General features: G+C 53.1%; 1 long non-coding RNA gene across 1 annotated transcript; it reads left to right on the forward strand.

The window, feature by feature from the left end:
* Positions 1-18,384: 18,384 nt before the first annotated feature.
* LOC123141294 (uncharacterized) lies at positions 18,385-22,049 on the forward strand. Its single transcript, XR_006470219.1, has 5 exons — positions 18,385-18,850; positions 18,955-19,030; positions 19,176-19,250; positions 20,693-20,830; positions 21,689-22,049. It is a non-coding gene; the product is annotated as an uncharacterized lncRNA (long non-coding RNA).
* The last annotated feature ends 581 nt before the right edge of the window (positions 22,050-22,630 follow it).

Consider the following 22,630-nt stretch of genomic DNA (forward strand, 5'->3'; position numbering starts at 1 on the left):
GACGATATAGTGTCATATGAGTTATGTGATTTGGTGACTGAATGTTGTTCGGAGTCCCGGATGAGATCACGGACATGACGAGGAGTCTCGAAATGGTCGAGAGGTAAAGATTGATACTCCCTCCATTTTTGTATACAAGGCCACAAACTCATATTACAGGTACCAAGATAAACATTATTGTTGGTTTAAGCCAATGTTGAAACACTACAAGAAATATGTCAACTTGTGACCTTGTGTCAATGACCCTGGAAGAATTGGTCATAAATCTACGACCATTTGAGACCAATTGGTCAAAAGCTGTTCGGGGGGCTCCAAACCTTAAACTATATCAACCATTTTGGTCAGAAAGGTTGTAATTTCCTTTCACGAAATGGTCATAAACCAGATAGCACTGGCCCGCTGCCTTATTTCTAGCTGATCACGACCAATATAGATGGTCATAACCTTGTAAATTCTGGTGGATTGCTATGACTAGGCGCCACCTCATCAGTTTTGCCTATGTGTCATGTCCATGTGTCAATGTTTGCCCTAGGTTCTGAAGCAACCGATATTTCTGTCATTACCAAAATTCCCAAAAAAATCTCATAATTTTTTTGGGTCATATCTTCGTCAAATATGTAAAAATCCTTCCTTACCTAGTTCAAAAATAATTCAACAACATTCATTTGCCTATTCTGTTCAGAACAACACTTTGTGAAGGAAGTGCTATTTATATATTCTTGATTGCCCTCAAAATTTTTGGGCACTCTTTCCTATCCAAATCATTGCCTCATGACAAAATTCAGCTCCATTTGCCCAGTAAATCTTCCTTGGCAAATTTCCAAAGTTTTTGTCCACCTAGAAGCATTGTGAAGGAAGTACCATTTTTATATATCCAAATGACATGAAATTTATACAGTTCCTTCATATGCCCAAATTATCACCCTCCTCCAAATTGCAGCTCAGTCAAATCATCTATGTGAGCCCAGGTTCAATTTATATTTTATGGCCAGATTGGCACATTGCAAAGCAAGTGTTATCTAGACCCCTCCTATTACCCTCAAACTTTTTGGGCACTCTTCCATACCCAAATCATTGCCACATGATAATATTCAGCTCCATTTTCCTGGTAAATCTTTCTCGGGAAATTTCCAAATTTTTTATCTCGAGAGAAGCTTTGTGAAGTAAGTACTACCTAGGCTTGCCCAAATGATCTGAAAATTTACCAGGGCATGACCATACCTATGTAACTTACCTACACCAAATTTGAGCTCATTTCATTTATCCAATTTCTCTCGCTAATTTTCCCAAGTTTCTGTAGAGAGAAGAGCATTGTGAAGGAAGTACCACTTTGGCATGCCCAAATGGTATCAATTTTCTACAGTGCTTTCATATGCCCAAATAACCATCCTCCACCAAATTTCAGCTCAATCCATTCATTATTTTGAGCCCAGCTTCAACATTCATATTTCTGTCCAGTGTGGTACCTTGGAAAGCAAGTACCACCTAGGCTCCTCCTTTTGAGCTGGAATATTGTGAAGACAGTCTTCTTAGTAGATGATCATCCTCAGCCAAAACACACGCCAATTGGCCATGTGCATTTCTCATACAGCTAATCAAACACTTGGCTGCTAATTCATATTTGAGCATAGTTCGATCTCCTTGTGAGAAACTTCTGGTGTCATTTTCTTGCTAGCACCTACCTGGGGAGTGCCCAACCCACTAGACATGCCTAGGCCGCCCAAAACGCATGTCAATGCCACATTCACGCGGAGACCACACGGCGGGCATGCGACTTTACGTGCTTTGGAGTTGGGGCCCTCGGCTACCGTCCAAACCTCAATATATCGCCACCAAACCATGTATTTCTGATTAAATAGATACTTATGTAACTAGAAATGATTTTTGGAAAAAATAAAAAGCAAACTATAAGGTAGCTGCAGTTCAAATTTGACCCATTTCCTACTGAATCGGCGGAAATTTGTCTTTTTCATGAGAGGTGGATCAAAACTTTTGATACCCAACCATTTTTTCAATTGTGCATTAAATATGGCCTAATATTTTAGAAAATTTATTTGGTCCAATTTTGCAACAAATATATGGTAGGTCCTTCACAAAAAAACTCATTTTGGGCATTCAAAAAATGGAAAATGATTTTTTCGTCCAAAGAAAATGAAAACTTCCTTACGCAACATTGTTTGCCATTAAAAGATGCACCCTTGTGCACAATATGAGATCATTTTAAATAGCTATGCCATGAATGTGGCTATAAGATTGATCATTTGACTTGAAAGCCATGAATCTTCACACATGATAGCTCATTTTGAGAACACTTTTTTTCAAGAATTGTTGTATTACAAGTTTATTATTTTTCCTGGTAACTTGGTCACATATACTGACACAATGCCAAGGTTTTCCAATTTTTTGAATTTTTTTGAATTTTTTATGCCCGTTTCAAAATGTGGTCAAAACGGCGGGCATGATTGTTCCTAGCTAGTGGTTGAATATTGGAAAACTTTTGGTGTTTCTTTGATTAAGTAGATTGTCGGGTGGTAGGTGCGACATATGCCAACGGGTGGCTTATCATTGTGGGAGCTAGTAAGACACCGCCGGTGCCTGGAAACGGGATAAGGCGAAGACATGCACGCCGGCGGATCTTACCCAGGTTCGGGACTCTCCGTGGAGATAACACCCCTAGTCCTGCTCTGCGGGGTCTCCGCATGATCACTAGATCAATACAAGTAGCTACAAGTGCTCCTTGAGCGGTTTGGCTAGAGGAAGAAGAAGGGCAAGGCTAGCTCTCCTTTTCTCTCTATGCGGTGTGTGAAACTCTATGAGATCAACCCTTTGCATGGGTGTCCCGGGGGGTTTATATAGGCCTACCCCCCAGGGGTACAATGGTAATCCGGCTAGGCGCGGGTCTCAGCCGTCAGTGTCTATGCTCGCCGGCTTCTCCGCCGGCCATTGGGGCCCGCCGACTGGTGGGTCCCGCCGGCTGCCGGCCTATTGGCCGACAGGCTGGCCCCACCGCTTGGGGGCCTTGTCGGCGGCTGGTTACTGTTGCCTCACCTGTGATGACGAGGGCTTTGTCGAGGTAAGCGTGGCTACAGTGCCACCGCCTTGCGGGCTCTCACTGTAGCCTTACCTCGTCTTGTCTCCTTAATGAGGCACATGTTTCGAGGGAGGGAGGTAGCCGGCTATTGGGAGCCGGCCACGCCCCTGGCCGACTAGGGGAGGCCGGGCCGCCTTCGAGTGTCTCTCTGGCTAAAGGGGCCCGCCGCTCGCGGGCCGTACTAGGGCCTGTCGTGGGTGACATCGAGGTCAACATGGCTACAGTGCCGCGCCGGACGGGAGATGGCTGGCCCGTACGGCGCCCTGTGGCCATGCCTGCTTCGGGATTCGGGGGTAGTGGGCTGTACTGCGGCCACGCCCTGTCTTATCACCATTATGTGGATGCAGTCTTGGTGGCTGCAGTCTTGGCCGGCTTCTGGGAGTCGGCTTTCTTCATGGCCGGCTTCTGGGAGTCGGTCCTCTTGGGGCCGGCTCCCTGGAGTCGGCCATCTCGTATCTTTCTTGGGGAAGGTTTCTGAGGCCGGGTCGCCTTCTGGTAGTCGGCCCTAGGGATAGCCGGCCGGGGGAAGGCGGCCCTATGCTTTGTATGCTTGAAGGCTCGAATGGCCTGATAATTTTTCGAAGATCCAGGGGGAGTCGGTTTGGCTACCCGTGGCCATTTACTCCGACAGTAGTCCCCAAAGCTGGTTGGGCTTCGAGGCTGACAGGAGGTCGAGAAGCTCGGTCAGCTTCTTATCTTGACGAGCCAGCACCTAGGAGCTAGCTTCGCTTGGGCGCGCCGTCTTGGCGAAATTTCTAAAGTCGGAAGGCGGGAGTCTGTTGGCGCGTGCGCCGGGCTGCGGGCCGGCCGCTTGCCGCCCGCGAACCACGTGGCCTCCTCCGGCTGAAAAAAGCCTGCCAACCCACGCGCGCGACAGGACGTCGCCGCAGGCCGAGGGCCCACCACTCCTACGCCTAGGCCCAGGCGCGGATCCTCTATGGCCCAGAGCTGTCCGCACATCTTCCGGCGGCGGTTTCCGCACGCTGTTAGGGCGTAATAATCGCGGGACGTGGGGGAGTGGGCGCAGTTAATCCCACGTTCCTCCCCACACCTTGCCTCGGATTCGTCGCATGAGGCTATAAGTAGGGGGAGGAGGGGAAGCGGCAAACGCTCGCATGCTCCTCTCTTCTCCGCCATCTTCTTCCTCCTGCTTTCCCTCGCAGCAGCGCCTCGCCGCCGCGCCATCCCACCAATCTTCACTCCGCCCCGCAGCTTTGCCGTTGCAGGGCCGTGCTTTCTCCGTCGCCGCACTCTTCCTCGTTAGCTTCTCGCCACCATGCAGTACGGCGGGGACTGGGACGGCTCCCTCGTCCATATGGACCATATTGACTTCCTCCGCAAGACGCGGCGGTTGCCCGGCAAGGACCGGGTGCGGGTCTGTCTCGCACCGGAGGAGGAGATCACGTCGGCGCCGGAGGAAGGCGAGCGGGTAATCTTCCGCTCGCATTTCCTGCGCGGCCTCGGCTTGCCAGCGAGCGCCTTCTTCCGCTCCTTCCTCGACTTCTATCAACTCTAGCCGCACCACCTCACTCCGAACACGGTGGTGCTGCTGTCCGCCTTCGTCACCCTGTGCGAAGGCTTTCTTGGCGTTCTCCCCACCCTCGAGCTCTGGGGGGAGTTCTTCCAATCTAACCTCGGCACCCGCATGCAGGGCGTGCCGGCCCAAAGCGGCGCCTTCATCGCGATGCGGAGGCCGGCGGCTGACAACCCCTTCCCCGTCATCACGTTGATCCAGTCGGTGAAGCTCTGGCAGAAGTCGTATTTCTACGTGAGGAACGTCGCCCCGCAAGGCGACTACGTCAACTTGCCGGCTTACGTAGCCGGCCCGCCGGCTAGGAGGCGGACCCAGTGGTCCTATCGGGCCGTGACGCTATCGCAGGCTGGAGCCGTGGCCGTCGCTCGACTCCGGGTGATGATCCAGTCGGAGGGCCTGACTGGGTCCGACTTGCTGGCCGCCTTCGTCGCGCGCCGGGTGCTTCCGCTTCAAAGCCGCCCTCACCTGATCTGTCAGATGAGCGGCCAACTCGATCCGAGTCGGATGTGCACCAAGGATATGCCGCACGACGAGGTGGCTCATATGGTGAATTATCTTGTGAACTGCAAGCTCTCCACAGAGTGGAGGTTTGGCAACGAGCCATACTCCCTTGCACATCCTCCGCCTACGGTATGCTCTCTTTGCCCTTTCTTCTCTTAGTTTTGTCGCCGAGTTTTTCTTGGCCGACTCTGACCAGTCGGCATGTCTTGGTAGAGCCCTCTCCTTCGACCTGCATCCGGGTTGGAGGCGGATCGCCGATTTCTCCCTGACCGGGCGGAGCATGACCTGGAGGACCACGACTTGGGGGTGGCCGCCATGGGCGAAAACACCGAGGCAGGTGGCGGCGAAGCCGGCGGCTCTGGGCTTGGAGTCAGCTTCGACGACTGGCCGGATGACGACGAGGCGGAAATCGTCCCGCGCCGCCAGCCGGCGTCTGGCCGTGGTGCGGGTTCCTCCGCCGCGCCACCTGCTCGGGGCGGCGGGCAGAAGCGCCGGGCCGCGTCGGGCTTGTTCGGCAGTCGGCCGAAGAAGCCCAAGGGCAGGGCGGCGGCGACCAGGCGGGATGAGGCGGCTGTGAAGGCGGCCCGCTTCCACAAGGTGGTGAAGCAGCCACATACGGTGTTAGCGTAAGTGTGTATCCTTCGGCATATTCTTTCTTCTTTTCTTGTTGATTTCTGAATCTTTGCCCTTTCTAAAAAATCAGGGCTCCGCTTTCTCTTGAGTGGGTTGCTGCCGCCTCCGTGGTTGGATCACCAAGAGGATCCGGGAGCACCCGCCGTGTGGACACCCGCGCCGAGCTTCAGGCGGCGATGGAGCGAAATGCGCGGGAGGAGCGGGAGGCGGAGGAGCTGAGGGCGGCTGCCGCCAAGGCGGCACAGGAGGAGGAGGAGTCGGCGAAGGCGCGTGCCGACGCGGCGGCCAAGGCCCAAGCGGAGGCTGCGGCCGCGGCGACAGCGGAGGGGGCCTTGCTTGCCACCCCTCTGCGTGTCGCGGCGCCCGAGGTCCCGGAGCCCCCGCCGGAGGAAGCCGGCGGCGACCTGCCGGGGTTGGAGAGGGAGGACAACGTCATCGTCCCGGAGAGGGAGGCGGCACCGGCCTCGCCGACTGGGGCGGCCCAAGGCAGCCGGCCCAATGTGCCGCCGGCGCAATCGGCTGGGGGCGAGCCGGCTGCGAGGACGGACCTGGTGCTCCAGTCGCCATTGTGCCAGCGCGTGGGCAAGGCCACTTCGGACCCGCAGAAGGCCGTGGGCTCCGGCTCGTCGGCCCGGGACGTGGAGGCGGCCAGCGCCAGCTCGGGGCGGACGCCGGGTGGAGGGACGGCCGTGGTGAATGTGGCGGCGCAAGAAGTCCGGAACCGGCTTCAGCCCAGGCCGCGGCGCTGAGGCAATACAATGACGAGTTCCTTGCGACGCGAGCGGGCATTCGGGTAAGTCTTCCCGTTTTTGCTTTTTTGATCTTGGTTTCTTCCATGGGGGCGCGTCAGCGCACCCACTGGGTGTAGTCCCCGAGTTCCGAGTCGGCTGCTGAGGAGGCGGCTTGGAACTTCTTAGCGGGCTTTGTTTACTATCTTGTTCTCATTCGCTTCTCTGCCTGACTTGCAGGACTACCACAACCTCCGCGCAGCTGCCTTCAACTCCCAGGCTCGGGAGCTGACCCAGAAGAATGCTGATCTATCTGAGAGCCGGGGTAAGTGCTTCATCTTTTTTCTCATGTGGGGGCGCGTCAGCGCACCCATTGGGTGTAGTCCTCGAGATTCGGGCCGACTGCTGAGCAGTCGGGTCGGATCTTTCTTGACGACTTCTTCCTTATTGCTTCTTTCTTCTCTGCCATGCCTGCAGCGGCCAACGCCAAACTGAGGGAGCAGATGGGTGGGACTCAGGCCGCCCTTCGCGCTAAGGAAGCCGAGTATGATGCCTTGGCCCAGGAGCGTGACCGCCTGGCCAAGAGGCTAGCCAACCAGGAGGAGAGCCACAAGGCGGCCCTGAAGGCGGTGCAAGACAGCGAGGCCGCCCTTCAAGCTGAATATGAGACGGAGGCGGCGAGCTAGGCCGTGGCGAGGCAGTCGTTGATCAACGGCTATGGCCAGATCAAAGACTTGGTTGACAGTAGGCCGCCCTCTTCTTCGTCCCTTGCTTGCCGCTTGCCGTTTGGCTCATTTTCTGACTTGGTATTTTTCTCTTTTTTCTCTTTCTTTCTCACGCGGAGTACTTCCCTGGCTACTCTACTGCCGCCACCCAGGTCGTCGAGGCCCACCGCGAGGCGCAAAGGCAGGCTGGCCCCACGATCGCGCCGAACACTCGCCGATCGCTGGAGGAACAGCTCTTGGCGATTCAAGCCCGCCTCCAGCCAGCTCACCGCATGCTCCGCCGGCTTTAGCGTGTTGGGGCGCAGGTGCTGGCCGCTCTCTGGCCCGGTGAGGTGATTCCCCGCACCCCCAGTCGGACTGCCGACTGGCTGGAGGTGGCGGTCGGCCGCTTCGAGGCTTGGAAGGCTTCTGCGGCTCGGTCCGGCGCCAGTCGGGCGCTGGATTTCGTCAAGGCCTGGTATCCCGAGCTGAGTTTGGACCAGCTGGCCACCTAGCGGCAGGAGGCCGACATGGAGCTGGAGCCGGTGCGGCCGGCTATCATCCAGCGAGCCTCGGCGATCGCCGACTACACCGACAGCAGCGCCTTTGCTCCTGAGGTGGACGACAACGGCGTTGCCCAGCCCGAGGAGTGGTTCGGGCTGAACCCGGCAGATGGCGAGGACTCGGCGGAGGAGATCGACTCCAGCGACGAGGGTGAGGAGGAGGAGGAGGAGGGTGAAGACGCCGCGCCAGATGGTGGAGCGGTCGGCCAGCCTCCGCTTGACCGTGCCTCCAGCAACAAGGCACGTGCGAGCGCACCGCCTGCAGCCGGCGATGATAAAATCCGAGACTCACCAGCCGGTGCCACCGTCTCCACCGACCAGCCCGGCTCCCCTGCTGCGCCCTTAGTCTAATTTGCTGCCTCTTCTTTCCTGTTTTATTACTCTTGGAACAATATTTTGTTAAGTTTGCATAGTTCCACCCACTGGGGGTATATTTGAACTATATTGACCGCCGGCCGATTGGAGGCCTTATGTGTAAATATAATTATGCATGCATTTGGCTTTCCCTTGTTCTTTGCTCGTCGTCCTTCGGCTATTTCCTTTGCCGCCCTCCCTTGGTTGCCGCCTTCCCAGCCGGACAGCTGCTCTACAGTCTGTGGCTGGAGAAGTGCTTGGCCAGTTGGGAGGGCAAGTACTCTAGCTTTGTTGGATGGTAGCGAAGTGATTGGGAGGCCGACTAGCCGGCTGTTTTGACAGCCGGTAGGCGTGGTTGGAGGCCGGCTTGTGTTATATAAGTTCGTTAGTCCTTAGCCGTTTTTCGTGTGGGCATCCTTTCTGCCTTTGGCTCTTGCCAGTCGGACAGTCGGTTCTTCGAGCTACGACTTTCAACAAGAGAGGGCTCAGGTGCTGGTCACACTACTTGTCTAACTTCAGGTAGAACTTTTAATATAACTTAAGGCGGCCAGTCCCCGGGCCGACTAGTCGAACCCGGTGCCAGATAAAAAATCAAATGTAATAATACATTCATGAGTATGACACTCGTCATTCATAGATAAAGGAGGGCAGTCCCCGAGTGCGCCTCGGGGGGGCCATTGTCTCATACTTAATACAAAAAGGTAGCATGATACATACTGCTTTTAACTGTAAAATCTTCTCAGGAGGTTGGCGTTCCATGGTCGTTCCGACTCCTTGCCGGAATCATCCCTCTTGCGCGCTCTTGGCTTCTGTGCGTCGATCAGGTAGTAGGAGTCGTTGCCTAGTGCCTTGCTGACGACGAAAGGGCCTTCCCAAGGGGCCGAGAGCTTGTGCTGGCCGGCTGTTCGCTGGATCAGCCGGAGCACAAGGTCGCCCTCTTGGAAGGATCTTGGCTTGACCTTCCGGTTGTGGTAACGGCGCAAACCCTGCTGGTAGATGGCGGACCGGCTGAGTGCTAACAGCCGGCCTTCTTCCAGCAGGTCGACGCCGTCTTCTCGTGCTTCCTTGGCCTCCGCCTCCGTGTACATGGTGACCCGAGGCGAGTCGAACTCGATGTCAGTTGGGATGACAGCCTCGGCACCATATACAAGGAAGAACGGAGTGAAGCCGGTTGACTTGTTTGGGGTAGTACGCAGACTCCAGAGGACAGCCGGCAGCTCATCGAGCCAGCAGCCGGCCGAACGCTCCAGTGGTACGACCAGTCGGGGCTTGATGCCGGAGAGGATGAGGCCGTTTGCTCGCTCGACCTGGCCGTTTGACTGCGGGTGGGCAACGGACGCTAAGTCCAGTCGGATGCCCTGTGTCGCGCAGAAACGTGCCAGTGCTCCCTTGGCAAAATTTGTGCCGTTGTCGGTGATGATGCTGTGTGGCACACCATACCGAGTAGTGATGTCTGCGATGAATGTCACGGCAGTCGGCCCGTTCAGCTTCTTGATCGGCTTCGCTTCAATCCACTTGGTAAATTTGTCCACGGCGACAAGCAGATGTGTCATGCCGCCGCGGGCTGTCTTGAATGGGCCCACCATGTCCAGCCCCCAAACGGCAAAGGGCCAGGTGAGGGGGATGGTCTTGAGTGCAGAAGCCGGCAGGTGTTGCTTGGAACTGAAGACTTGGCATCCTTTGCAGCATTTGACTAATTCCTTGGCATCTTCCAAAGCAGTCGGCCAGAAGAAACCATGGCGGAAAGCTTTGGCCACAAGTGATATTGAGGCTGCGTGGTGGCCGCATTCGCCTTGGTGAATATCCTTGAGGATTGCTATGCCCTTCTCTGGCTCGACGCAGCGCTGGAAGACTCCAGTGACGCTACGCTTGACAAGTTCTCTGTTTATTATTGCGTATGCTCCGGCTCGGCGTTGCACTAGTCTTGCCGAGATCTCATCAGTCGGCAGCTCTCTGTTGACTAGGAAGTTGAGGATGGGCTGGGCCCATGATGGAGCTGTGACTTCTTCTACTGTCAGTACGGCCACTGTGACCCGGGTGGGTGGGTTGGGTGGTGGAGAGTTGGAGTCGGCCACCGCTTCTTGTGCCGCTGCAGTCCCCGGGCCGACTGCTGCAGTCCCCGGGCCGGGTTCTGAAGTCCCCGAGCCGGGTGCGACTACGGCAGTCCCCGGGCCGCTTGTCGAAGTCCCCGAGCCGCCTGCTGGGTTCCTCCAGTCGGATCCGGCTGCATCAGGGGCGGGCGGTACGAAGATAGAGTCCGATTCTGGAGACGGCTTGATAGACGGTTTGAGGAGGCGCTGGAGAGAGACACCGGTTGGTATAGCCTGTCGGGTGGAGCCGATCCGTGCCAGGGCATCTGCTTGGTCGTTGTCGGCCCGTGGCACGTGAAGGAACTCGCACCCTTCAAAGTATCCACTGATCTGCTGGACGAGGAATCGATAGCTCGCCATGTTTGCATCCTTGGCGTCCCAGTCGCCAGATGACTGCTGGACCACCAAGTCCGAGTCGCCATAACACAGGATCCGGCGTATGCCGAGCTCTTTGGCTAGCCGGAGCCCGTGTATGAGCGCCTCGTACTCAGCCACATTGTTGGAGGCGGCAAAATGGATTTGCAGCGTGTATCTGAGCTTGTCGCCTTTGGGAGAGGTGAGGACGATGCCGGCTCCCAAGCCGGTGCGCATCTTGGACCCGTCGAAGTGCATCCGCCAATGAGTGGAGTCGGGAGCCGGCGGTAGGTACTGGGTCTCGGCCCAGTCGACAAGGAAGTCGGCCAATGCTTGGGACTTGATGGCGGTGCGGGGCTGGTAGAAGATTGTGTAAGGAGCCAGCGCAATGGCCCACTTAGCCACCCGGCCGGATGCATCCCGGCTGCCTATGATCTCGGCAAGCGGGGCGGTGCATACGACCGTGATGGGATGCTCTTGAAAGTAGGGCTTCAGCTTCTTGGCAGCGAAGTACACTCCATAGCACATCTTCTGGTAGTGCGGGTAGTTTTGCTTTGAGGTGGACAGTACTTCGCTTAAATAATATACCGGCCTCTGGACTAACTGGGCTCGGCCTTCTTCTGGGCGCTGGACCACGATGACTGTACTGACCACTCGGCTAGTCGCGGCAATGTAGAGGAGCATGGGCTCCTTCTCAGTCGGCGCCGCCAGGACAGGTGGAGTGGTCAGCATCTTCTTCAACTCATGGAAGGCTTGGTCTGCTTGGTCATTCCACTCGAAGTGAGTGGATTTCTTCATGAGCCGGTACAGGGGGAGAGCCTTCTCCCCTAGTCGGCTGATAAAGCGGTTTAGGGAGGCCATGCACCCGGTGAACTTCTGAACGTCTCGCAACTTGGTGGGAATCTCCATTCTCTCAATGGCCTTGATCTTCACAGGGTTGCACTCAATGCCGCGTTCGGAGACCAGAAAGCCTAGAAGCTGGCCGGCTGGTACTCCGAACACGCATTTCTCGGGGTTGAGCTTGATCTGGAATCGGCGCAAGTTGGCAAATGTTTCTTTGAGGTCTTCCAGCAGGGTGCCGCGCTTCTCCGTCTTCACCACAATATCGTCTACGTAGACGTGGGCATTTCTGCCGAGTTGCTTGAGGAGGCATTTCTGCATGCAACGCTGAAAAGTGGCACCGGCATTCCTCAAGCCGAATGTCATAGTCAGGTAACAGAAAGCTCCGAATGGTGTGATGAAGGCGGTCTTCAGGCGGTCAGCTGGGTCCAACTTGATCTGGTGGTATCCTGAGTAGGCATCCAAGAAACTCAACAGCTCGCATCCGGCTGTGGAGTCTATCACTTGATCAATCCGTGGTAGGGCAAACGGATCTTTGGGGCAGGCTTTGTTGAGGCTAGTGTAGTCTATACACATACGCCATTTGTTGTTCTTCTTCAACACCAAGACTGGGTTGGCAAGCCACTCTGGGAAAAACACTTCCATAATGAAGCCGGCGGCAAGGAGCCGGGCTATCTCTTCTCCTACGATTCTTCTCTTCTCCTCCGACAGTCGGCGGAGAGGCTGCTTGACTGGCTTCGCGTCCGCTCGGACGTGTAACTTGTGCTCGGCGAAATCCTTCGGAACACCCGGCATGTCCTTTGGGGACCATGCAAAGATGTCTCGATTCTCACGGAGGAAGTCGACGAGCTCGCCTTCCTATTTACTGTCCAGGTTTGCACCAATGACAGCAAACCTCTCCGGGTTCTCCGGGTCCAGAGGTATCTTCTTCGTCTCCTTGGCCGGCTGGAAGGAGCCCTGCGCATCATATTCCTTGGGGTTGGGGGACAGGGCCGGCTGCTTGCCGGCCATGGCCACAACTCGCTCCAGCATCTTCTTCTCTTCTGCAACCACGAGGGACTCGGCCAGCCGGCTGCTGGCTGCAGCGCACTCGATGGACTTCTTGTAGTCGCCGGCTACATTGATGATCCCCTTCGAGCTCGGCATCTTCATCTTGAGGTAGGCGTAGTGGGGCACAACCATGAACTTGGCCAGGGCAGGTCGGCCAAGCAAGGCGTGGTAAGGGCTCTCTAGGTCCACTACCTCAAACTAGATTGCTTCTCGGCGAAAGTGATCCTTGTCTCCGAAGAGAACATCCATCTTGATCTTGCCGATTGGGGAACAGGACAAACCAGGTACGATGCCATGGAACATGGTCCGACTTGGCATGAGCTGCTTCGCCTTGAGGTTCAACTTCTCCATGGTGTCGCGGTACAGTATGTTGATACTGCTTCCGCCATCAATCAGCACGCGGGAGAATCGAGCAGCTCGCCTCTCCGTCGCGAGGGTGACATTCAACACCAGCGCGTAGGAGCCAGGAGACGGCATCACCTCTGGGTGATCGTCCCGGCTCCAGCTGATAGGCCTTTCAGACCAATGCATGAACTCGGGGTTCCTGGAGGCGACCGCGTTGACCTCTTGGTGCTGTCGGCGCCGGCTGCGCTTGTCTTCAACCTGGCTCGTGAAGACGACATAGGCGGCGTGCTCATCTAGGAATTCATCCTGAATGGCTCCGACTGCTGGTCGAGCAGCCGGCTGCTGGGGGGCTGGAGGCGGCGGGCCGGGAGGCGGAGGCGGCACCAGCCCCTCGCCCTTGGAGATCCATGTGAGCCAGTGGCACTTCCGGGTCGTGTGGTTGGACGGCTTCGCGCCGCTGTGAAACTTGCAGGGGGCATCGAGAGTCTGCTCGTAGGAGAAGGCCGGCTACCAAGCTGGCCTGCCGCCCTTCGGGCTGCTCATCTTCGACAGTGGCCACCTGCCGACTGGTGGATGGCGGCATAGGGGCCTTGCGCTTGTGGTTGTTCTGGTAGGGGCATCGGTTGGAGTCACCAGCCGGCGTCTTGGGAGCCGGAGCGAGCACCTTCCTAGAGGCGTCCACTCGGAGCTCGGTCTTCATCGAGGAGTCGGCTGTGGCGTACTTGTCTGCTATGACCAGCAGCTCGTCGAGGGTAGCCGGCTCATCGCAGAGGAGTTGGTGCTTAAGGAGGGTGCCCTCTCGGCACCCGTCGGTGAAGTATTCGATGGCTTGAACCTCGTGCACCCCCTCGCAGGAGTTGCGGAGCTCGGCCCACCGCGTGAGGTAGTCGCGAGTCGATTTGCTGGGCCCTTGGACGCACAAGGAGAGCTGGCGGGGCTTTGGAGGCCGCTTGTACGTGCTGGTGAAGTTGCGGACGAAGACTTCCGTGAAGTCCAGCCAGCTGTTGACGCTGTAGGGCTTGAGGCTGTTCAGCCAGGTGCGTGCCGTGCCTTGAAGCATAAGAGGGACGTACTTCACGGCTACGTGCCTGTTGCCGTTCGCTATGCTGACAGCGGTAGAGTTGTCGATGAGCCAATCTTCCGGTTTCACAGAGCCGTTGTACTTGGGCGTGTCTCTGGGGAGCGAGAACCCTTTGGGGAAGGGCTCGTCGCGGATGCGGGGGCCAAAGCAAGGCGGGCCGACATCGTCTTCCTCTTCTAGCGCCAGGGATCGTGCTAGGCGGTCGATCCGGTGGCGGGCGTCGTTCTCGCCGACTCCTTCACGGTGGCCTAGTCGGCGACCGAGAGTCGGATGCGGGACAAGCGGCGGGGTGGGATATCTCTCCCCATGAGGCGGGGGACAAGGCGGATTGCCTTGGTGCTCCACCGCTCGAGGGCGGCCTTCTGCGTCACGCTCGATGGTGATTCGAGTCCAGCTGCGGCTAGCAGCCGGCTCCTTGTCTTTCCTTGCGCGGGCGCCGCTCGCAGTCGGCGACCGGGATGCCGCGACGTGTTCTCGGCGTGGGGAAGGACTCTCAGCGCGGGCGCCGGCTTCATGCCGTTCTGTGGCCGCCTCGATCAGCTGCTGGATGCGCCTCGTCATGTAGGGGAGCTCATCAGCCCCCAGCCCGTTCAGCTCTTCTACGGCCGCCTGAGCGGCTCGCAGGTTCTCGAGCGGTGTGGCGTAGACTGGGCGGTCTGCCCCCAGCATGCTGGCGATGGTCGCGCCGCGCTTCTTGACGAGGCCGGCTCGGCCCGCCATGAGGCGGCGTGCCAAAGGCGGCGCAGTCAACTTCGCGCTGGTGAGCCTCAGTGAGGCGTCTCATGGAGGCTATCTTCTGGCCCTCCGCGAAGAGGGCGAGGCGGCGTGCCTCCAGAGTCTCGGCATCAGCGTCGACCGGGATAGGGACGGACAAGTCATGCATCGCCGCTTATAGGGCGTCGTGGGTGTTCTCGCCCGAGTCGGCGCCGTGGCTGATGACCAGCACCTCAGTGACAGCGTTGTTGCCGCTGTCGGCTCGAGGGAGAGGGTCGTCGAAGACTACCACGTCGGAGGGGTAGGCGTCGAGCGATGCCGTGTCGGAGTCGACAATCATCGGGTCGGTGGAGCCGACCGACTCCAGGTCCACAGCAAGCTTGCTGGAGACGTGAAGCTGGTCGAGGAGGCTGACGAGGCGGCTCTCAGGGTAGTCTGTGCCCGCGTCGGACGCGGGCTCGTCAGAAATGCGAGTCTCGCCAAGAAGGTCGGCGAGGCAGCTCGCCGCGCAGGCGTCGTCGATGCCTTGCAGCGCGTCAAGGCAAGCGCCATCGGGCATAGCAGGCTGGCTACGCTCGCGGGGGAGGAAAAGGGTTCCCGTCCAGAACAGGTCTCCGGACGACGGTGCACCTGGCCCCATGGTGGGCGCCAAATGTCGGGTGGTAGGTGCGACATATGCCAACGGGTGGCTTATCATTGTGGGAGCCAGTAAGACATCGCCGGTGCCTGGAAACGGGATAAGGTGAAGACATGCACGCCGACGGATCTTACCCAGGTTCGGGGCTCTCCGTGGAGATAACAGCCCTAGTCCTGCTCTGCGGGGTCTCCGCATGATCACTTGATCAATACAAGTAGCTACAAGTGCTCCTTGAGCGGTTTGGCTAGAGGAAGAAGAAGGGCAAGGCTAGCTCTCCTTTTCTCTCTATGTGGTGTGTGAAACTCTATGAGATCAACCCTTTGCATGGGTGTCCCGGGGGGTATATATAGGCCTACCCCCTAGGGGTACAATGGTAATCCGGCTGGGCGCGGGTCCCAGCCGTCAGTGTCTATGCTCACCGGCTTCTCCGCCGGCCATTGGGGCCCACCGACTGGTGGGTCCCGCCGGCTGCCGGCCTCTTGGCCGACAGGCCGGCCCCACCGCTTGGGGGCCTTGTCGGCGGCTGGTTACTGTTGCCTCACCTGTGATGACGAGGGCTTTGTCGAGGTAAGCGTGGCTACAGTGCCACCGCCTTGCGGGCTCTCACTGTAGCCTTACCTCGTCTTGTCTCCTTAATGAGGCACATGTTTCGAGGGAGGGAGGTAGCCGGCTATTGGGAGCCGGCCACGCCCCTGGCCGACTAGGGGAGGCCGGGCCGCCTTCGAGTGTCTCTCTGGCTAAAGGGGCCCGCCGCTCGCGGGCCGTACTAGCGCCTGTCGTGGGTGACATCGAGGTCAACATGGGTACAGTGCCGCGCCGGACGGGAGATGGCTGGCCCGTACGGCGCCCTGTGGCCATGCCTGCTTCGGGATTCGGGGGTAGTGGGCTGTACTGCGGCCACGCCCTGTCTTATCACCGTTATGTGGATATAGTCTTGGTGGGTGCAGTCTTGGCCGGCTTCTGGGAGTCGGCTTTCTTCATGGCCGGCTTCTGGGAGTCGGTCCTCTTGGGGCCGGCTCCCTGGAGTCGGCCATCTCGTATCTTTTTTGGGGAAGGTTTCTGAGGCCGGGTCGCCTTCTGGTAGTCGGCCCTGGGGATAGCCGGCCGAGGGAAGGCGGCCCTATGCTTTGTATGCTTGAAGGCTCGAATGGCCTGATAATTTTTCGAAGAGCCAGGGGGAGTCGGTTTGGCTACCCGTGGCCATTTACTCCGACATAGATACTTATGTACCTAGAAATGATTTTTGGAAAAAATAAAGAGCAAACTATGAGGTGGCTATGGTTCAAACTTGACCCGCTTCCAACTAGATCGGCGGAAATTTGTCTTTTTCACCAGAGGTGGATCGAAACTTTCAACACCCAACTATTTGGTCAATTGTGCATTAAATATGGCCTAATATTTTATAAAATTTATTTGGTCCAATTTTGCAACAAATATATGGTAGATCATTCACAAAAATACCCATTTTGGGCATTCAAAAAATAGAAAATGAATTTTTTGTCCAAGGAAAATGAAAACTCCCTTAGGCAACATTGTTTGCCATTCCAAGATGCACCCTTGTGCACAATATGAGATCATTTGAACAAACTATGCCATGAATGTGGCCATAGGATTGATCATTTGGCTTGAAAGCCATAAATCTTCACACATGATAGCTCACTTTTTAGAACATTTTTTAAGAATTGTCGTATTACAAGTTTATTTTTTTGGGTAACTTGGTCACATATAATGACACAATGCGAAGGTTTCCCAATTTTTTTATTTTTTTATGCCTATTTCAAAATGCGGTCAAAACGGCGGGCATGATCATTCCTAGTTAGTGGTTGAATCTTGGAAAACTTATTATGTTTCTCTGATTAAATACATACTTATGTACCTATAAATGATTCTTGGAAAAAATAAAGAGCAAACTATGAGGGAGGTGCGGTTCAAATTTGACCCTCTTTCTACTAAATCACCAGAAATTTGTCCTTTCCACGAGAGGTGGATAAAAGCTTTGGACACCCAACCATTTTGGTCAATTATCCATTAAATATGGCCTAGTATTTTAGAAAATTGATTTGGTCCAATTTTGCAACAAATATATGATAGGTCCTTCACATAAAAACTCATTTTGGGCACTCGAAAAAAGGAAAATGAAATTTTCATCCAAAGAAAATGAAAACTTCCTTAGGCAACATTATTTTCCATTCCAAGATGCACCCTTGTGCAGAATATGAGATCATTTGACCAAACTATGCCATGAATGTGGCCATAGGATTGATCATTTGTCTTGAAAGCCATGAATCTTCACACATGATAGCTCGTTTCTGAGAACACTTTTTTAAAATAATTATCGTATTATAAGTTTATTATTTTCCTATTAACTTGGTCACATATAATGACACAATATGAAGGCCTTCCAATTTTCGATTTTTTTATTTTTTCATGCGAGTTTCAAAATGCGGTCAAAACGGCGGGCGTGACCGTTCCTAGCTAGTGGTTGAATCTTGGAAAACTTTTGGTGTTTCTCTGATTAAATAGATACCTATGTGCCTAGAAATGGTTTTTGGAAAAAATAAAGAGCAAACTATCAGGCAGCTGCAGTTCAAATTTGACCCGCTTCCAACTGAATCGGCAGAAATTTGTCTTTTTCATGAGAGGTGGATCAGAACTTTTGACACCCAACCATTTGGTCAATTGTGCATTAAACATGGCCTAATATTTTATAAAATTTATTTGGTCTAATTTGCAACAAATATATTGTAGGTCCTTAAAAAAACTCATTTTGGGCACTCGAAAAATGTAAAAAGAATTTTTCACCCAAAGAAACTCATTTCTCGCGACACCTTTTTAAAGATATTTATCTTATTTAATGTTTGTTATTTTTCCTGAAAACTTGTTCACATTTGGTGACACAATGAGAAGGTTTTCCATTTCCTTTTTGAATTTCTCAAGTCATAAAATAGCTGACATTATTTTAACACGTTATTTTTAGTCAACTACGACCAATTTAGATGGTCATAACGTCGTACTATTTTCTGATTGGTCCGTGGACGTCTCATGCGGATCATGCATCAAACACCGTCGGATGATCGAGGATCCAACGGCAGTCCTCAGCCCTTCCACACCATCCCCGAAACCCTAGCTCTGTCCTGTGGTCATTTTCCATCCACGCCCCGCCTCCTTTCTTTCCTTGCTCTCTTCTCCTCCTCTCCCCTTCCAAGTCTTCTCTGTCGCAACGCTGCACCTCCCACGATTCGATCCAACGCACCTGCCGATGGCGACATCCTCTCAACTAGCCCCGCCGGTGGCCTCCAGATCCAACCCAACACCTACCAGCTCAAGCCCAACCCCTACCCCGCAGCCATGGCCATGGCAGGGGGAGCCCGAATCCCTACCCATGGTGGCTAGGGTTTCGGTCACCTCCAACTCGATCCGGTGCTGCTCCGGTGAATCTCGAGCCCTCAAGCGCCGTTCCATCTCCTATATGGCCTTGATCTGCTCAAGGACGATCGGTTCTTCGTCAACCTGCAAGGACGCGCGCCGACAGCAGGCAATCTCCTCTCCGGCGAGCCCACCCATGGCGACCAGGATGGTCTCCCCCTCCCAAATCCAGTACGGTCTCCCAAATCTCCCTCTGCTCCTCAAGGTTCGACCCATCTCCTCCCCCTCTCAAATTTCAGTTTTTATTCTTGATTTGGTATGGTGGTGATTCACCTCTATCCCCCCCTCTCTCACTCTCTGTGCTTGTAGCGGCTGTTCACCCCCAACCTCCGGTCCATGGAGCCAGCTCCAGCGTCAAGGACACAACGGAGGCAGCAGCAGCAAGGTTCGGCCCCCTCTCTCGATTCCATCTTGTTCCATTCCCTTGCCCTGATGCTCATGGGTACCACAAGTCATTGATGCTCTGCTCCCTCTCCATCCCTCATGTTGAGTTGACCTCATTTTTCCTCTCTCTCTGTATGTGTGTGCAGCGGCTGTTGATTGATTGGTCACCACCAAGCTCAGGTCCATGGATTACTCCTTGCTGCAGCGTCAAGGGCACAAAGGTGAGCTACCTGCTACAGCCGGATGAGTTTCCAATAATTTCATGAACAGCTGAGTTTCTTGCATTCAGTATTGCTCAGTGAATTCAGATCTTTGTGCAGATGATACTAGCGCTGAAATTCTTTACAACTGTTTCTATTGATCAAAAGAATGATGACAGGATTTTTTATCGCACAGTTATTTTGCATTTCTTCCTGTATCCCTTGAATAATTATGATGCTCGTCTTGGCCATTTGAATCCTGGCAGCTAACTAGTAGTGGCATATAATTATATATAACCATTTTCACAGGAGCGGGTTCCTGTATCTATCCATGAAAAGTTGAGCTTTGTGCATTTTGGTATTACAAAATACAAAGGGTTGTCTTATCACTTTACGCAAGATTCAATTTATCCCGGTTTGGCCTTTGACAACTTACTAGTGATTTTCTCTTTAGTTGAAGACAATTTGGTCAGGTGTTGTGAGTTTTCATACAAACCCGCATGTCCCTATATATGTATATCGTTGTTGATGTTCCAACATATAAATCAGGGCATGATATTAACTTTTCAGTCGTTGAATCGAGTTGCTCTTGCAACAACCGATTTATTGATTGTAATTGAAAGGGGAAACGAGTAGTGTCTTGAACCCAATGAGTCCTTTCCTTGGTGGCGTGGCAATTCAACAGAGAAAAATCATGATAAGTTAGATGGTAGAAGCGCTTATGTGTATTTGTAAACGTGAGCTGGCGTCTTGATGTTGGTTCTGTGATATGCATATATACATGCATTTGAAACTTTATGGTTTCTCTGTTGAATCTGTGCAAGTGAAGGTTGCAGTCTTGAGGTGTTGTATCATGACAGTTGCGACAACATAATTTGTACTCTACCGGACTAGTATATGTTGCAGATGTAATTTTCCTTGTCAGACTTCAAGTGTTTAGAATTAGAGAGAGTCGGAGCATGATCGAGCACAAATACTTCCCTTGACTGAATCCTGTGTTGTTTCTGGACCCCTTCTTTCCCCACAAGTACTTGGCATTTCTAAATGTGTCTTTCTTTTGATCCCCTAGGTTTAACCTCTAAGCTACAAAAAATTTAAATCGGTATGTGGGCAAGTGGTTGGTAATATGTAGAACTGAAGCTTGGTACTTAGCCATTTAATTTGTAGGTACTTAGTCTTACCTACACAGTGAATTCTAGTTCACTTGTCATATGGCATAGCTTATTAGCAGCTGCTGCTCTTTATTTCAAGCAGTAATGCAATAGCCTACTTTGTAACTGATGATTTCTATGTGTTAAGTTTTCAACCCCGGCAACCCTACTATGGTCACTTGCTTCCTAATCCAGCACATCAAATCTCTGAAAGGCTCCTAGGTTTTCCGCATTACAAAATATTGCAAGGCTGACTTCACAAATACTTCCCTTGACTGACATGTGATGTTGTTTCCTGCCATGGATGAGCAGCTACAACCGGAGGATGTAGGATGCCCAGCCATGGACGAGCAGCAGCAGCCGGATGGATGTGGTTTCCCTTGCTGCAAGACATGGGTGTTGGAGAACCAAGTGGCCTTGCACGAGCTCAACCCTGGCGCTCTTCCTAAGGTCCATCTTCTAGTTCCTCCTCCCCTGTTCCCCTCCTGATGTGATTTTTTGGACAGATTGCTCTTTTCTTTTTTGTGAATCATATTTTGGACTGACTGTTACTGTTGTCGAATGCACATATTATTTTTTTACTGGGTATGTGAAAGATGATTAGCTAGGGTCAATTTCTGCTACTTCTAATGCATATTTATCCATATGTTCTTGTTTCTGTACACATGGGCAGCTTACACCTAACTGACTGACTCACTGTTGATTCGCTTAGAGGGAAGAGTTCATTTTTGCTACCGTACTAGCCTTTGGAACATTTTTACACGCCATGTAGTATACTGAAAACCGCCTTTCTTCTAGCGCTGCTACACAACGCTAGTTAGGATGAGTACAACTACATTTTTATCTATCTGAAAAATGGTGCAAAGATTTACTAGTACTTGCCTTGGTGATATGACACGTCCATGGTGCGATTTAATTAGATTCAGACTTTGATTGGCCAGGGCGTGTGCTTGTATTAGCACGGAACAATTACTACTAATTAATGAAGGAAGCACACTTGTTCACATGAAGGAAGATATGTCTATGTTAGTATTAGTGTTCTTGATCTTACCTGATAGACTTGTTTTTACTAATATAAACAAATAAAATCAGATTGTTTGCATAGAATCGAATCATTCTCACTTTTAGTTGAGTTATAAGTACATACTGTCTTTAGTTCTTTGCTTATATTATAGTCGGAATTATACCGTGTGACTGAATCATGTGTTATTTAGTTAGCTGAGTATTATCTTTAGTTTTCTGATGATTGCTCAACTCTCAGTTCTGAGTAAATAAGTAGCTGACCCTATTGGTTCTTTCTTTCTTCAGGGCTATGAGTTGATGGCCACACTGCTGTTTTGCTCTGCTTGATAATTCTTTTACTCTCCAGTTTGCTTTGATCTGCATAGTTTCCAGTTGCTTATAAAACGATAAAACAATGGTGATGTGAGGTCCGACAATGGTTTGTAATTTTGGTTTCATCCCCAACCTCTCCAGCTAGCTTCTTCTTCACATAATATCATATTTGCACCTGCTGCTTCATCATTGATTGGATGGTCACCTACTAGCTAAGTAGCTTAGCTTGTATTGCCATCGAATTGGTCCAGACTGTTTCACTTTGCTTATTTCTTCTACTAGGTATGTCACTTACAGCATAAACAAACAAATTGCTTAGCTCTCAACACTACAAAAAAATACACTTCCGTGATGATACGTGTTTGTCACAGTAGGTCACGTTTTCTGTCATGCATGTACATCCATGACGATTTTATGATAGAATCAAGATAGTCATACATGTGATGTCGTAGAAGTGTTCCATGACATTACCAAAATTATCATCACAGAAGTGTCCACTTCCATGACGATAAATGGTGCGTCATGGAAGTGCTTTCGTCAAGGGTGACCGACACGTGGCATCCACCATAATGGTTCACCGTTAAGCTATCGGGTCCGGTTTTGGATCCGATAACCCGCTAACAGCCCAGACCAATGAGGATTTTCCACGTGTAAAATTCTCATTGGCCGGAGGAAACACGTGTTGGCTCAGCGTTCAGACAGATGTCATCCATTCATTGGACACGAGGCGCCTATGATACGTCGACACGTGGCACGGCCCAACAGAGGCCCATTCTGGTGAAAAGGTCGGCCCGTTTGACTTGGTCAAAAGGTAACGGGCCGGCCCACGAAAAGCCTGTTAACGGCCTATTTGTATATAGCCCATTTACGGCCCGCTAACTCACAGCCCGTTACGGCCTATCGGAATTAAGCCAA

This window comes from Triticum aestivum, chromosome 6D (assembly GCF_018294505.1).
Source record: "Triticum aestivum cultivar Chinese Spring chromosome 6D, IWGSC CS RefSeq v2.1, whole genome shotgun sequence".
NCBI classification, from domain to species: Eukaryota; Viridiplantae; Streptophyta; class Magnoliopsida; order Poales; family Poaceae; genus Triticum; species Triticum aestivum.